This window comes from Ovis aries, chromosome 3 (genome assembly GCF_016772045.2).
Source record: "Ovis aries strain OAR_USU_Benz2616 breed Rambouillet chromosome 3, ARS-UI_Ramb_v3.0, whole genome shotgun sequence".
In the NCBI taxonomy this organism is placed as follows: domain Eukaryota; kingdom Metazoa; phylum Chordata; class Mammalia; order Artiodactyla; family Bovidae; genus Ovis; species Ovis aries.
The window spans coordinates 216,801,081-216,814,801 of record NC_056056.1 but is presented as its reverse complement, the minus strand read 5'-3'; the positions used below and the strand labels follow the sequence as shown (position 1 = coordinate 216,814,801).

The 13,721-nt window shown below is 57.5% G+C and overlaps 1 protein-coding gene across 1 annotated transcript in view; it reads right to left on the bottom strand.

Moving 5' to 3' along the window:
- The window catches only part of CACNA1I (calcium voltage-gated channel subunit alpha1 I), a 128,118-nt gene extending 119,549 nt beyond the window's left edge, over positions 1–8,569 (bottom strand). The window contains exon 1 of the mRNA XM_027968131.3: positions 5,959–8,569. The gene's annotated coding sequence lies outside the window, so the exon portion shown is untranslated. The remainder of the gene's footprint in view (positions 1–5,958) is intronic.
- Positions 8,570–13,721: the final 5,152 nt, after the last annotated feature.

The window sequence follows — 13,721 nt, the reverse complement described above, 5'->3', positions numbered from 1 at the left end:
CAGGATCAGGACCCCACTGTATCTACAGCATACCCCCACCTACTCCTGATTCCACTGGCCTCTTGGAGTCTCAGTTTTCTCTCTGTGAAGCTCAGCCTTCCTCCTGCCTCCCTCTGCAGACTCCTGTGAAGAGGCAAAGTGGCACAGATGGAAAGATGCTATAGGACCCATGAAGGTGGTTGCCCAAGCAGGTATGGGGCCAGTGATGTCATCTCCAATGGCTGTCACCCTAACCGTCTCTGTGCTATCACCACCATCTCCACCACCACCACCACCACCACCATCACCACCACCACCATCATCATCTCCACCATCACCACCACCACCACCACCACCATCATCACCACAACCATCATCACCATCACCACCATCATCATCTCCACCACCACCATCACCACCATCACCACCATCACCACCATCATCATCTCCACCATCACCACCACCACCATCACCACCATCACCATCACCACCATCACCATCACCACCACCATCACCACCACCACCATCACCACCATCATCATCTCCACCATCACCATCACCACCATCACCATCATCACCACAACCATCACCACCACCACCACCACCACAACCATCATCATCTCCACCACCACCATCACCATCACCATCACCACCATCACCATCACCACCACCACCATCACCATCATCATCTCCACCATCACCATCTCCACCACCACCACTACCACCATCACCACCACCACCACCACCATCACCATCACCACCATCACCACCATCACCATCACCATCACCATCACCATCATCACCACCACCATCATCATCTCCACCATCACCATCACCACCACCACCATCACCACCATCACCATCACCACCATCATCATCTCCACCATCACCATCACCACCACCATCATCTCCACCATCATCTCCACCATCACCATCATCACCACAACCATCACCACCACCACCATCACCATCATCACCATCACCACCACCACCATCACCATCACCACCATCATCATCTCCACCATCACCATCACTACCACCACCATCACCACCACCATCATCTCCACCATCACCATCACCACCACCATCACCATCATCACCATCACCACCACCACCACCATCACCACCATCACCATCACCACCATTACCACCATCATCATCTCCACCATCAACATCACTATCATCACCACCACTACCATCATCATCACCACGATCACCATCACCACCATCACCATCATCATCATCTCCACCACCACCATCATCATCTCCACCATCACCATCACCACCACCACCATCACCACCACCATCATCATCTCCACCATCACCATCACTATCATCACCATCATCACCACAACCATCATCACCACAACCATCACCACCATCACCACCACCACCACCACCACCACCATCATCATCTCCACCATCACCATCACTACCATCACCACCACCACCATCACCACCACCATCACCATCTCCACCACCACCATCACCACCATCATCATCTCCACCATCACCATCACTACCATCACCACCACCACCATCACCACCACCATCACCATCACCACCATCACCATCTCCACCATCACCATCACCACCATCACCACCACCATCACCACCACCATCACCACCACCACCATCACCATCACCACCATCATCATCTCCACCATCAACATCACTATCATCACCATCACCACCACCATCACCACCACCATCACCACCACCACCATCACCATCACCACCATCATCATCTCCACCATCACCACCACTACCATCACCATCACCACCATCACCATCATCACCATCACCATCACCACCACCACCACCACCACCACCATCATCATCTCCACCATCATCACTGTCTCCACCATCACCACCATCATCATCACCACCTCCACCATCATCACCATCACCATCACTACCATCACCATCATCATCATCTCCACCATCACCATCACTACCATCACCACCACCACCATCATCTCCACCATCACTATCACCACCACCACCATCATCATCACCACCATCATCACTGTCTCCACCATCACCACCATCATCATCACCACCTCCACCACCACCATCACTACCATCACCACCTCCACCACCACCATCATCCCCACCACCATCATCATCATCTCCACCACCACCATCACCACCACCATCACCACCACCATCATCTCCACCACCACCATCACTACCACCATCATCCCCACCACCATCATCACTGTCTCCACCACCATCATCACCACCACCACCACCACCATCATCACCACCATCACCATCACCACCACTATCACAGCATCACAGAGGCCCTGACTGAGTCTGACCCTATACCATGCAATAGGCAAAGGGCTTCGTATGCACTGTCCATGTTGATTTCCACCACAGTCCTATGACATACACACCATGCTTATTCCTACTTCATGGAGAATGTGACTGGGGACCAAGGAAGTCCAGCAGTGCCTGAGATCATTCAACCAGTATAGGGCAGAGTCAGGTTCCAGGCCTGGTCTGCCACCCCTGAGCCCAAGCCCACTGAACCATCACAGGCACCACTTTGGGACAAAGAAAGGTACCCTGGAGCCAGTCTTTCCCTCCCAGCTGAGTCACCAGGCAGTGAAGATACAGCTGCTGGTCCAGCAAAGACCCCCAGTATGGGCAAAGGCCCCTCAAGTCTTCCCAAGTCTCTGGTTTAATCTGCCTGCCAGGGTCTTACCGTAGGCACTCCAGAGCCTTTAGAGAATGGTATGGGGAAGTCTTGTTTCTGCAAAGCCCAGAGTCCTGGTGGAGAAGAACCCAAGGCCTGGCCGGGTCACCCAAGCCATGTGTGTGTGCGTGTTTGTGTGTGTGTTCACAGGCACACACAGGCCAGCAACTTGTTTATCCCTTTGTCAACAACCACACATCAGATAATGTCACAGCTCCAAGAACAACAGATTCATTCTGGGAATCCTAGAATCCAGGAATCTCAGAATCAGAATATCTTAGAATCACCCAGAACGAACCTTAGAGACCAAGATATCAACTATGATAGCCTTCCAGTCTGTAACGTGTGCTTCAGAGCACCAGCGCGGGAAGCCAAGACTTGTATCAGCCCCAGTTCTGACACCAGCTCACCTTAGCACAGGACAACCTGGCAGGGACCTCGGATGCCCTGTCTATAAAATGAGGCCATTGGCTGTTCTGTGGTGGGGCCACTGGGAGGATGAATGGGGTAACACACACACCAGCACCTAACCACACCACCAGCCACTGGGCCAGTGCACAAAGAATCTGTGATGGTTTCCCAAGCGTGTTAGAGCATCAGCCACAGAATTCCAGAACTCTGGAACTCAAGCGTCCCAGAAACGCAGTGGCTCCAGATTTCTAAACAAGGAATTTCTGAAAAGACTGAGACCCCAAAAGTGACGTAGTCATCACCACACACATTCACCAGCACAAGATAACACAATCACAATCACACACAGAGACATACCTACAATCACACACTCACACCACACCCAGTCACACAGACAGATGTCTTACACATTGTCAGTCACAAACACGCGCACACATACAGACACACACTCACCATGATACACACATACACAGACACATTCACTCACACAAACATGCACACACACACTTCATACACTCATTATCACACACGCACAGACACACACACAGACACCACACCCTCCAATGCAGAGCCTGGGAAAAAGTCTCTATGAGGCTGCGGGAAACCTGCCTACCAGAATCTTCCAGCTGGCGTCTCAGAGCCCCCCGCACCCTCTGTCTGCTCCCTCTTCCAGATGACAGCCCAGCAGATGTGTGACAACCGCCCGCCCACCCCCAAACCTCATCTGCCCCAGGCCTCTTGTCACTGGCTCCCTGATCCATTTCTTGGGTGACAATTTCCAGATCATCTGTTCCTTGGGACCTCTCCCCTGTCATGCTAGAGTCTGCCAACTTCCCCTCTGCAAGGGCTAGACCAGGTTTGCACCACGTCACCCAGAGCAGAGCAGACAGGTGCGCTCCTGACTCTGCAGAGATGGAGATGGAACTCTCTTGATGCAGTCTGGGAGCCTAGCAGCCAGACTGAAGCAACAATGAGGCGTATGGTCCACCGGTCTCCTCTGATCTTCAGAGGAACGGCAGCCAAGTCAAGGGCTCCTCTAGCCTAAAGAGGAATGGCTGAAATCTGGCCTCTAAGTGCGGGACCTGACACAAAACTTGCTCTGGTCTGGCCAGCTGAGCCTGCCCACATACTGCGGTCACCTTGGTTCTGTCCCCAGAATCAACAGCTCACCCTTCATCCTTGCTGCATTCGATGAATTGGATGAGCAGCCCCTCCAAGACAGCTAACAAGACTCACAGCCGACACTGTTGAGCGCATGCTATGTGCCAGGCACTTCTTTACAAACCAATGAAGTAAGCACTCTTGCCCTCTCCAAGTAGAGGCGAAGAACCGAGGTACAGAGCGATGCGGGGATTTTCCCAAGGTCAGGCGCTACTTAGTCAAAGAGCTAGGATTTGGATAGAGGGGGTTCAAATCCAATTCCCCAGTTAAAGGGTTGTCCAGGCCAGGCTGTAGACGGAAGGCTGAAGTCATGCTTTCGCCCCCAGGACCTGTCCATGTGTCTGTCGCTAGGCATCATCATTTGTTCGTCGGCCCTCGGCCTCAAGACAAGTCCCAGCAAGTGGGGCTGTGTTTGAATCTCCATCCGTGTGTTTGAACATCTCCCATCTGGTGACTCTGCTGATCATTTTTCAGTGCCTCTGCAGGAGGTAGGGCCTCGGGTCTTACTTCAGCAAACCAGTCAGGGTGACGGTGGCCCCTGACGGAGGAAGAGCATTCTAGCAGAAAGAACCCTGGGTCCAGAGTCCCAGCTCCACCTGCTCTGCATCGTAGTCACAGCAAGCTTCATTTCTCTTGTATAAAATGCAACACAAGGTCCTTTCTCTATCTCTCGAAAGGGGCAGCGAATGGGGAAGGAGATTCAGAAAGCACCTTAAGGAAAAAAGGCAGCTTCCCTGTACCAGAACCCGTGCTAGGCACTGCAGAGACATTTCTAAGCCTCATAAAAATCCCTTAAGGTGGATGCTATTTTCCCAATTTTACAAGCAGCCAATGCTCCCATGATGCTAAGTGCCTTGCCCCTCAGGGCCCAGGCCTGTGACCCTGCATGGGCTCATGTCTCTCCCGGCTGGGACAAGAGCTGAGGGATCCAGGGAGGAAGCCTGAGTCCCTGGACCAGTGGCGAGTGAAGGGCAGCCCTGACTGCTCCTCAGGGCCGGTGGTCAGCGGTAAGAAGGAAAGCCCTGACACTCTTCTCAGCGAGACTGCCCAGGCCGGAGTGCAGAAGATGGGGAACTGGCAGAGCGAGGGCCTCCGAGATGAAGGGAGAAGGTCGGCAAGGCAGCACGAGGCCTGTGCTGACCTTGGCCCCAAAAGACTGTGGCCTCCACCCTGGAGAAACCACTTCCCTCTCATCTTCTCCTGCTCAAGGAGCCCCGGAAGCTCCCAGCACTAGCTCCCAGGGTACCCAAACACCTCGTGCTTCCAAAGGCTTCCATGATCTGCACCCTTCCCCACAGGTGCCAAACACAGCCTGGCTCTCCTTTCTGAGCGTGAACGAGGAAAGCAGGCCCTATGACCACGTGCCCACACCTGGGCACCTGGCAGGAGGGATGCCCCAGACCCCTCCTAGGGGCACAGATACTCCAAGCCTTCGTCTGCTCCCCTCTGTTCACTGCTACATCCCTCAAGGGCCCAGATCAGGGCTTGGCACAAAGTAGGTGCTTATCAAACACAAAAGAGAGAAGGGAATCCAGGACATCAGATTTTTTTTCTTCCCTCCATAGACTGGCAGCCATGAGGGGGAGAGACTCAGCCCACATCTTCCTGGATATGAGGATCCACAGACCCAAGAACGTGTGGACACACAGACCCATACACCCACAGTCCCACGGACCTAAAGGCTCACAGACCCACACACTCACACATTCACCGAGATCCACGGATGACGGAGCACGGGCCCACAGACCACACGCTTCCAGCTCCCTGGGCAGTCTCTGGGCCCCCAGCAGAGCCGCACGCCAGACTCCTGCAGGCAAGAAGGATTGAGGGCGCTAGCCAAGAGCACCTCCTGGGAACTTGCAGAAAGGAAAGGCTCTGCAGAAAAGAACCAGAGGGCGGGGAGAGGTCAAAAAGGAGCAAGGGGAAGGGCGGACCAAAGGAAGCCGGGAGCCAGAAGAGGAGGGGGGATGGGGAAGGAGGGAGAAGAGCCATGCACCCCTTGCCGCCCCACCCAGCCCGGCAGCCTCTCTTTCCAGACATACTTTTGAGCACACTGACTGGGCATCCGGTGAACAAGGCGGCCCAGGAAGAGATGGGCACGAACCAAGGAGCCTCATGAGAGCCTGTCTTGTTACCTTGTGTGCCTTCAGAAGCTGCTGGGGCGGGAGCCCCTCGAGCGTGGGGGAGGGACAGAGCGGGGCCCAGAAGCAGACTTTCCCGGGGAGCCCCACTTGGGGCACAGGGTGAGGGGACAGAGATGGCAGTGGAGGGGGACAGAGGGAGGTGAGTCGGAGGCGATGCACCCCTCCAGCTGCGGTTTCTGGGATGTGGATCTGGGTCCAGGACCCCTGGGAGGCTGCGGTCAAATGCCAGTCCCTGAAACTGCTCCCAGCTTGGCTGCGGGGCCGCGAGGGGCAGGCTTGTCTGAAGACAGCACCAGGCAGAGGGAGGGGATTCTGGCAGCTACCTCCGCCCCCACCTCCCTACCCAAGGTCAAGGAGAATCAGGGCACAGAGAACTGCTGGGTGGTGCCCCCTGGTGGGCCTAGAAGATGCCCTCTTGGAAGGAAGGTGGAGGGAAAGGGGGCGGAGGACCTCCATCAAAGCAACTAGGAGAGACCTTCAGCCAGGCTGGCCGCCCCTCCCCCAGGCTGCCCCCCATGGAGCTCCAGAGGCAGCCTTGGGCAGCTCTGAGCAGCCAGGCAGGGTCCTGGAGTGGTACCCAGGCCCCTGGGGGTGGGGGTGTTGGGGGGCAGGGCGAGTTTGGCGCCAGCCAGCTTAGCACTCCCTCAGGATGGGGCTCTTCCCTTTTCCTCCCCCAGACTGCAGCCCCAGAGTCATCCCAGCTCAGTGCCACCTGCCCTGTCACCCCCTGGGTCCTCCCCGACTGGGCGCAACATGGATGGTGGCGGAGGGAAGGGGACAGAGAAGTCTCTAGAGGCCCCAGCCCACTCCCCATACAAGGCCCAGGGGCCTGGAGCCTGAACAGAAAGTTTGTCCTAAAGGGTGGACAAGAGTTTCCAGGGCCAGTCCTGGGGGCTGAGGGGAGACACTGATCTGAATGGTGGTCTGACAGCATGGACAGGGCCTGAGCAGCAGGCAAGCAGCCCAACTCCTCAGCCAGACCCTTTCCCACGGGCCCCGGGCCACAGACCCACAGCTCCATCTGCACAGCACCCTGGCCCGAGACAGGGCCAGTATCTGCTGGCTGAGTCCCCTGGGCAGCAAGAGACAGCAGGACAGACCGGCTCCCTGGTCAGGCCATCCTGAGCACCCCAGCCCCTAGGACGCCGTCACACGGCGTGTCGACATGTCAGACCTGATCACACCCCACAGCAGACGCAAGCAAGCTTCCTCTCGCTTTCTCTCTCTCTCTCTCTCTCACTCACACACACACACAAACACACACGCACACACACATGCACACACCTGGCCCCAGACCACAGACTCCCAGGGCCAGAACACAGCTCCCAGGTGTCTCCAGAGGCCAACCTCATTCACGGCTTTAGAGCCCCCAGGACCCTGAAGGGAAAGAAAGACACAAGCAGAGCAGCTGACTGAAGCCTCAGTCTGGGCCCATCTAAGAGCCCCCTCCCGCCAGGCTTCATGCCCTACCCCCAGAGGCCTGCCACCCCTGCCAAGGCCTCCTGTCCCCCCACATCCTACACACACACCACCCAGCACACAATTAAAACCCAGTCATCATAAACACTCATTATATAACCAGCCCCAACCTACTGAGGTTTCCTTTTACCCCCCAGAGTCCCAGCTCCGACCCCCGCCTGGCTTCCCACAGCGAGGCTCTGGGCACCCTCGGGGTGCTGACCAAGGAGGGGGCCGGCTCCCACCCCGGCCTCGAGGAAAGTTAAACGCTTTCTGGGATTCCCCCATTCAATCCCCCTGCGGCCGCCCTGCCTCCGCCAACACTCCCAGCTCAGCCCCCTGGACACGGGCACGAGCTTTGGTCCCGCCGGCCGCAGAGCCAGCCACGGAGGGACAGCGGGATAGACCGACAGACAGCCTGGGCGCCCGCCCCCCCGCAACCCTCGGCCGGCAGCCTGACTTGTTGAATAAATTTCTGCAGCGCTGGCTCAGCCGGCTTCAGCATTGGCACGGAGAGAACTTTCGTGGCCTTGGAGAAGAGACCGGTCAAAGTTTCCCGTCCTTCCTCCCAAGGCACCTACCCCCAAGGCTCGGGGTGGGGGGGCCGACCTGATAGGCACACGCAGGTGGGGGGACCGGTCCCCAGAAATAAATAAACGCCCCAATAAAGAGCACGACGCGCCAAGAAATTGGCATCGGAGCGGAACCCTCCCTTGCTTCCAGTTCCCTCCCCCTCTCCACCCCCACCCCCACCTACCTTGGCATGGACTTGGCCGGGCCGCGGGGGGTTGGGGGGGGGTCGTCCACGTTAGAGCTACGGGGGCGACGCGTCCCCCGAAGCCGGAAATCGAGGGGGACCCGCAGCCCCGCCAGGCGCCCCCCGCCAATTCAGGATCAGCTGAGCCCCTGGGGCGCTAGGGGCGGCGGGCGGTGGGCGGCGGGCACCGGGGCCCGGGCCATGGCGCGAGGAGGCGGCGGGCTGGCGGGAGTGTCGCGCGGCTCCGGCGGGCGGCGAGAAGCCGGCAGCGCGGACGAGCCGCGGACCGAGCCGGAGTTGGAGCGCGCGGCGGGCGGGCGGGAGCGCGGCGCTCCCGGGCCGGGGCCAGGGCCGGGGGCGGGGGCGCTGCGGGGACCGCGCGGCGGGCAAGTGCCGGGAGAGGAGCCCGCGCGGGCGGCGGCCCGGGGCGGGGGCGTGGGGTCGGGGCCGCGTTCCTCGCCCGGCTCTGCTGGGCTCGCGCCTCCGGCCCCGGGCTCCAGGCGCGGGGTCTGCGCGCGGCGGGGGCTGCGGAGGAGCCCGAGCGCCCGGCGGTGCGGGGACGTGCGGCGGCGAGACCGAGCCGCGCCGCGTGCGAGGCAAAGCCGTCCTTATACTGACACCAAATGTCTTCGGGGAAAGCTGCAGGCGCGGGACGCTGGAGGGGGGAGGCGTGGAGGCGACAGACAGACCGACGGCGGCCGCTGGTGAGCCCCCTCTTCTCCCGAGAGGACAGGAAGCCGCCCTAGCCTTGAGGCCACCTCCTCAACATTCAGGGTCGTGCCTGGGGGAGGGTCCTATCCCCTCCACAAGGGGGCTGCGTCATGCATTAAAAAGGGAGGGACCCCATTACTGACCCGCTGCCCGGTTGGCCACATTACTGTCCGGATTCTAACCGAGACGCTGTGTGAAGGGCGGGGAGAGGATCCTTGCTGCCCCGGTGAGGGGCTGCCCGTCTAAGACCACCAGCTTTTCCAGGCTGGAGCCCGGCTTAGAACTCAACTCCAAAGGTTCACACCACAGCCCAGGCAGCCTCCCCTCCTCTCATCCACACCCAGCTTCTTCCTACTCTTCAAGGCTTGGCTGAAAAGCCACCTCCTCCAGGAAGGCTTCCAAGAGGGCTCTCAGGCGGAAAGGAAGCCTCACTCCACCTACAAATACCCCAGCCTCACCAATTCCCTCCAGGGAAGCCAGGGCCACAGGACCCAGAGGGGTCAGAACCTCTGCTCAGCTCTCCCACCCCCACTTCATCTCCTTGGAGGCTGGGGGAGTGGGGACACCCTGCTGGGCTGGGGCTGTAGTGAAGGGATACCGAGACCTCCCTTGGAACCACTTGGTCTGCTAAATGGACAGAGAGTTGGAAGAGGATGCCTTCCAGCTTGATCCCAGCTCAGCCCCTTCCTGTAGGAGGGCCTTGCAAAACCCCCTGCAGTCTCTGGGCCCCAGGTTCCTCTTATGTGAAAGGAACACACAGATTCCCCGTAAAAGAATTTCCAAGTTCATGCTCTGCAGAATGAGAAGTCTAAAAAGGGTTTAGCACAGTGCCTGGCACATAGTAGGTCCTCAACAAACATTCATCCCTCCTACCTTTTCATCTGTCCAGGGAAACCAGACAAACCTTCATCACCAGACCGCGGTGCAAGGTCATGTAAGCACACACCAGCCTGGGTGGTGGTGTCTCACAGGCACGGACTGAGCAGGCCAGAAGGCGTCCGCGGGCGGGATGGATTTATTTCAGAACAGAGTGGGCTGCAGATCAGACGTCTCGGGGAAGACCTCATCCAGGGCCAAAGGCTTGCACGGGACCTCAAAGGCACGTGCAGGACTGAGATAAGAGGAGACGAGGTGGGTGGAGAACTGGCATCGAAGAGGGAAAAGGGACATGTGCAAAGACTTGGAGGTAGGAAGGAGGTGGCGCGAGCAGGGGCTCCATTCCCTGACCGGCTGAGTGCCCAGCGGGAAAGCCCCGGGCTTAGGAGAGTGAAAGAGATCAGACAGCAAGGCAGGGAGAAGATGCCAGCTACTGTGCGCTTTCTCTCCAGTCTCCTCCGGCAACATTTTCATTAAGCTCACAGGCTGGACCCTGAGAAGCCAGCAGATGGTAAGTCCTCAGGACTGGGGCTTCTCTGTCAGTCCCCCCAAGTGAGGGCCCAGCTCCCGCTTGTATACCTGGGGTGACATAGATCTCACCACCTCCTGGGACAGCTTCTTTGTTTTCTGAGCAACTCTGATCATTCATGGTTCTTTTTCACATTGAAGGAGACATTTGCCCCCCCTCCATGATCCCAGTCCCTTCCCTGTCCTGACAGGATTAACACCCCCTCCCCAGCCTCCTTCAAGCGTCCACACTGGCAGGAGGTCCTGCTTTGTGTCCAACCTAAATGCTTTCTGCTTCAGCAAAAACCTTCATGGTGCATTCCTTCACACTCTGCCCACCCCATCGCTCAGCATCGGATGGGTTCTGTGGGCATGAAGGGTGGACATGGAGTAAAGGTCACGGAAGCAGTGTGGATGAGGGGCGACCCTCAAACCTGCTGGGGGATGGGATTGCAACTCCAGGTCTCCACAAGAAGCAGGGCTGTGCCAGCCCCTCCTGGAGGCCCTCGCTGCCTGCTGGAGCTTCATTTATTCATTATTGCTATTTATATTGTGCCTGGTATTTGCAGAAGGCTGCAGCAGCCGCACACACTCGTTATGCCCTGCCCTGCCCTGCCCTGGGAGCAAGGGCCTCCCAGGCCCCTGCTAGGAGGTAAGTGAGCTGGGCCCTGGCCTGGAGTCCCCTTGTGCACCCACCTGACAGCTGGACCAGGCTCACCATCCCCTTCCCCAGAACGAAGTCCAGGCCTTGTTGGGTCCTCATACTTCAGCAGCTGCTGAGCAGAGAAGCCCAGACTCCTCTCCATCCCTGAGGAGAACTTTCTAGCAATTGTCATGGCTGCAAGAGTAGGGAACATCTGTCAGTGGGGATAAGCAAGCTGGGACTAAAGGAAGCTGGGGTCAAATTCCTGCCCAAGGACATGAGACAGGTCCCTCCCAGGCCTAAGGATTCTGAGAGCACACAGATTCCAATTTCCTCCAAATCCACACTGATTTATTTCTCAGACACTTACAGAGCATTTATGCGCACCAGCCCCTGGTCTAAACCCTTGACAAATATTAACGCATTGAGTCCGTTCCGCAGTCTTGTAAATCGTCCCTACTGTGTTGCAGATGAGGAACCCCTGGCAGAGAAGAGTTAAGTAACTTGCTCAAGGTCGCACAGCTAATAATTTGAATTCAGGGGGCCAGAGTCTGTGCTCTTCACTAGGCTCCTGAATTCTAAGACTCAGAAACTCTTAAGAGTCAAGGTTTCAGTGTTCCAAACAGGCAGAGTAACTCCATCCACTAGAGCAGAGAGGGGATGGCCTGTGATACCCTCACAGTGGCCACCCTGCGCCCTTCAGGGGCATCCCCTCCAGGGCATGGAGAGGAGCTGCTTTCAGTCCAGCTTCCTTGACACCTAAGAACCAGGCCCTGGGGGCAGCCCACCATGGGAGCAGCTAGAAAATCAATGGCAGAAAACAAACTTCAACATTCCAAGAGATTTTATTAAGCATCTATTGGGTACCAGGCCTGTGCCAGGGCTGCAGAATGTGACGAGATGGAAAGGTCCAGAAATGCTGACTGTGGATGAAATAGGGAGGAGATTTAGAGATAGTTTCAGAGGGAAGAAGAGCCAAATGCTGTGCCTCCCAGGAGCAGGCGCTTGATGAGTTTAGAGAGGCCAAGGTGGACCCAGAGCCCAGTCTGGAGGATCGTGGCTGGATTGGTCAGGGGAGAAGAACCGGAAGTTTCAGAGGGGAATGAGCAGAAAGTGATGGCAGAAGAGAAGAGAAGAGGAGGTGGAGTCACAGCGAGGGGGAGCCCCCAGGGAGGAGCCCCCAGACAGGAGGACTTGGCTATGCCAGTCCCCTCTCCCAAAAGCCCCGGGGAAAGTTGCTAGATGCACACAGGCCTTGTGAGAGTGGGGTTTTCAGTGTGGGGCTGGATTCCCCTTGGAGCTGATGTGCACGAGGCCAGCCCTGGGCAGGTCAGCCAGTCCATCCCCCAACTTGACTAAGCTGATGGAAGCAAAGGTCAGGGCCAGAGGGGCCCAGGAGGATGCTGGCAACCCTCCAGAGTCGCTGCAGCCCCAGGAATTCCACCCAAGCTGGAAGGTGCCCAGCTGAGGCACGGCAGCCCCCTCCCCCAGACAGGTGTCCTTCTCCTCTGTTAGCCCACTTAACCTGGCAGCAGTCCTCGGTGAGAGGGGTCAGGAAGCTCATTTTACAGATAGGAGAGCCGGGATCCAGAGAAATTAAGTAAACTGCCCAGGGTCACCCAGCTAATAAGCGGCAGAAACAGGATTCTGTGCTAGAGTGAGTGAGTGAGTGAGTGTGTGTGTGTGAAAGAGAGAGAGAGATAGAGAGAGCATACAGACCCATCCCCCACTTGCCTGCCCAGGAAGAAGGCTGGAGATGGGCAGAGGGGGAGGGGATGGATCTCAGGACCCCCAGGTTCCTGCCTGGTGGAAAGACCCAAAAGAAGCCTCTGGTGCCCTAGAAGCTTCCTGGGGGGGGGGGGGGCTTGAAGAATCTAGCTTGAGTGCAGATGGACAGGGAGACTTGATGCCCCAGTGATCTGCAAAGGGCAGGGGTGGGGACCAGGGGCTTAGGAGCGCCAGTGCCTCTATTCCTGGGTGAACGTCAGAGAAGAGAACCGCAGGGAGGACTGCCCAGACCCCAAGACAGGACACCAGAAACCCCCCTCACATCTGGCTGGTGCTTGACCGTGAGCACACCACCCTCTTGGTGCCTCTCGGCATCCGGCCTGTATAACTCAGCAGACAGTAGGCGCTCACTGTTTGCGCAGTGCATTCCTGAATGCCAGCACTCTGAGCAGTTATTTGCACATCCACATTACTGATGAGGAAATGAGGTCACGAGAAGATGCGGCACGCGGACCATCACTCCAGGGGGTCATTCAGTGACACGTAGGGACCGTCTACCATGGTTCAGGTGTTGGAGGTGGTGCAGCCCAGCAGGGGGGCGGCCTGACAAGCCTGGTGAAGCGCAGTGGAGAAGGGGCTCCC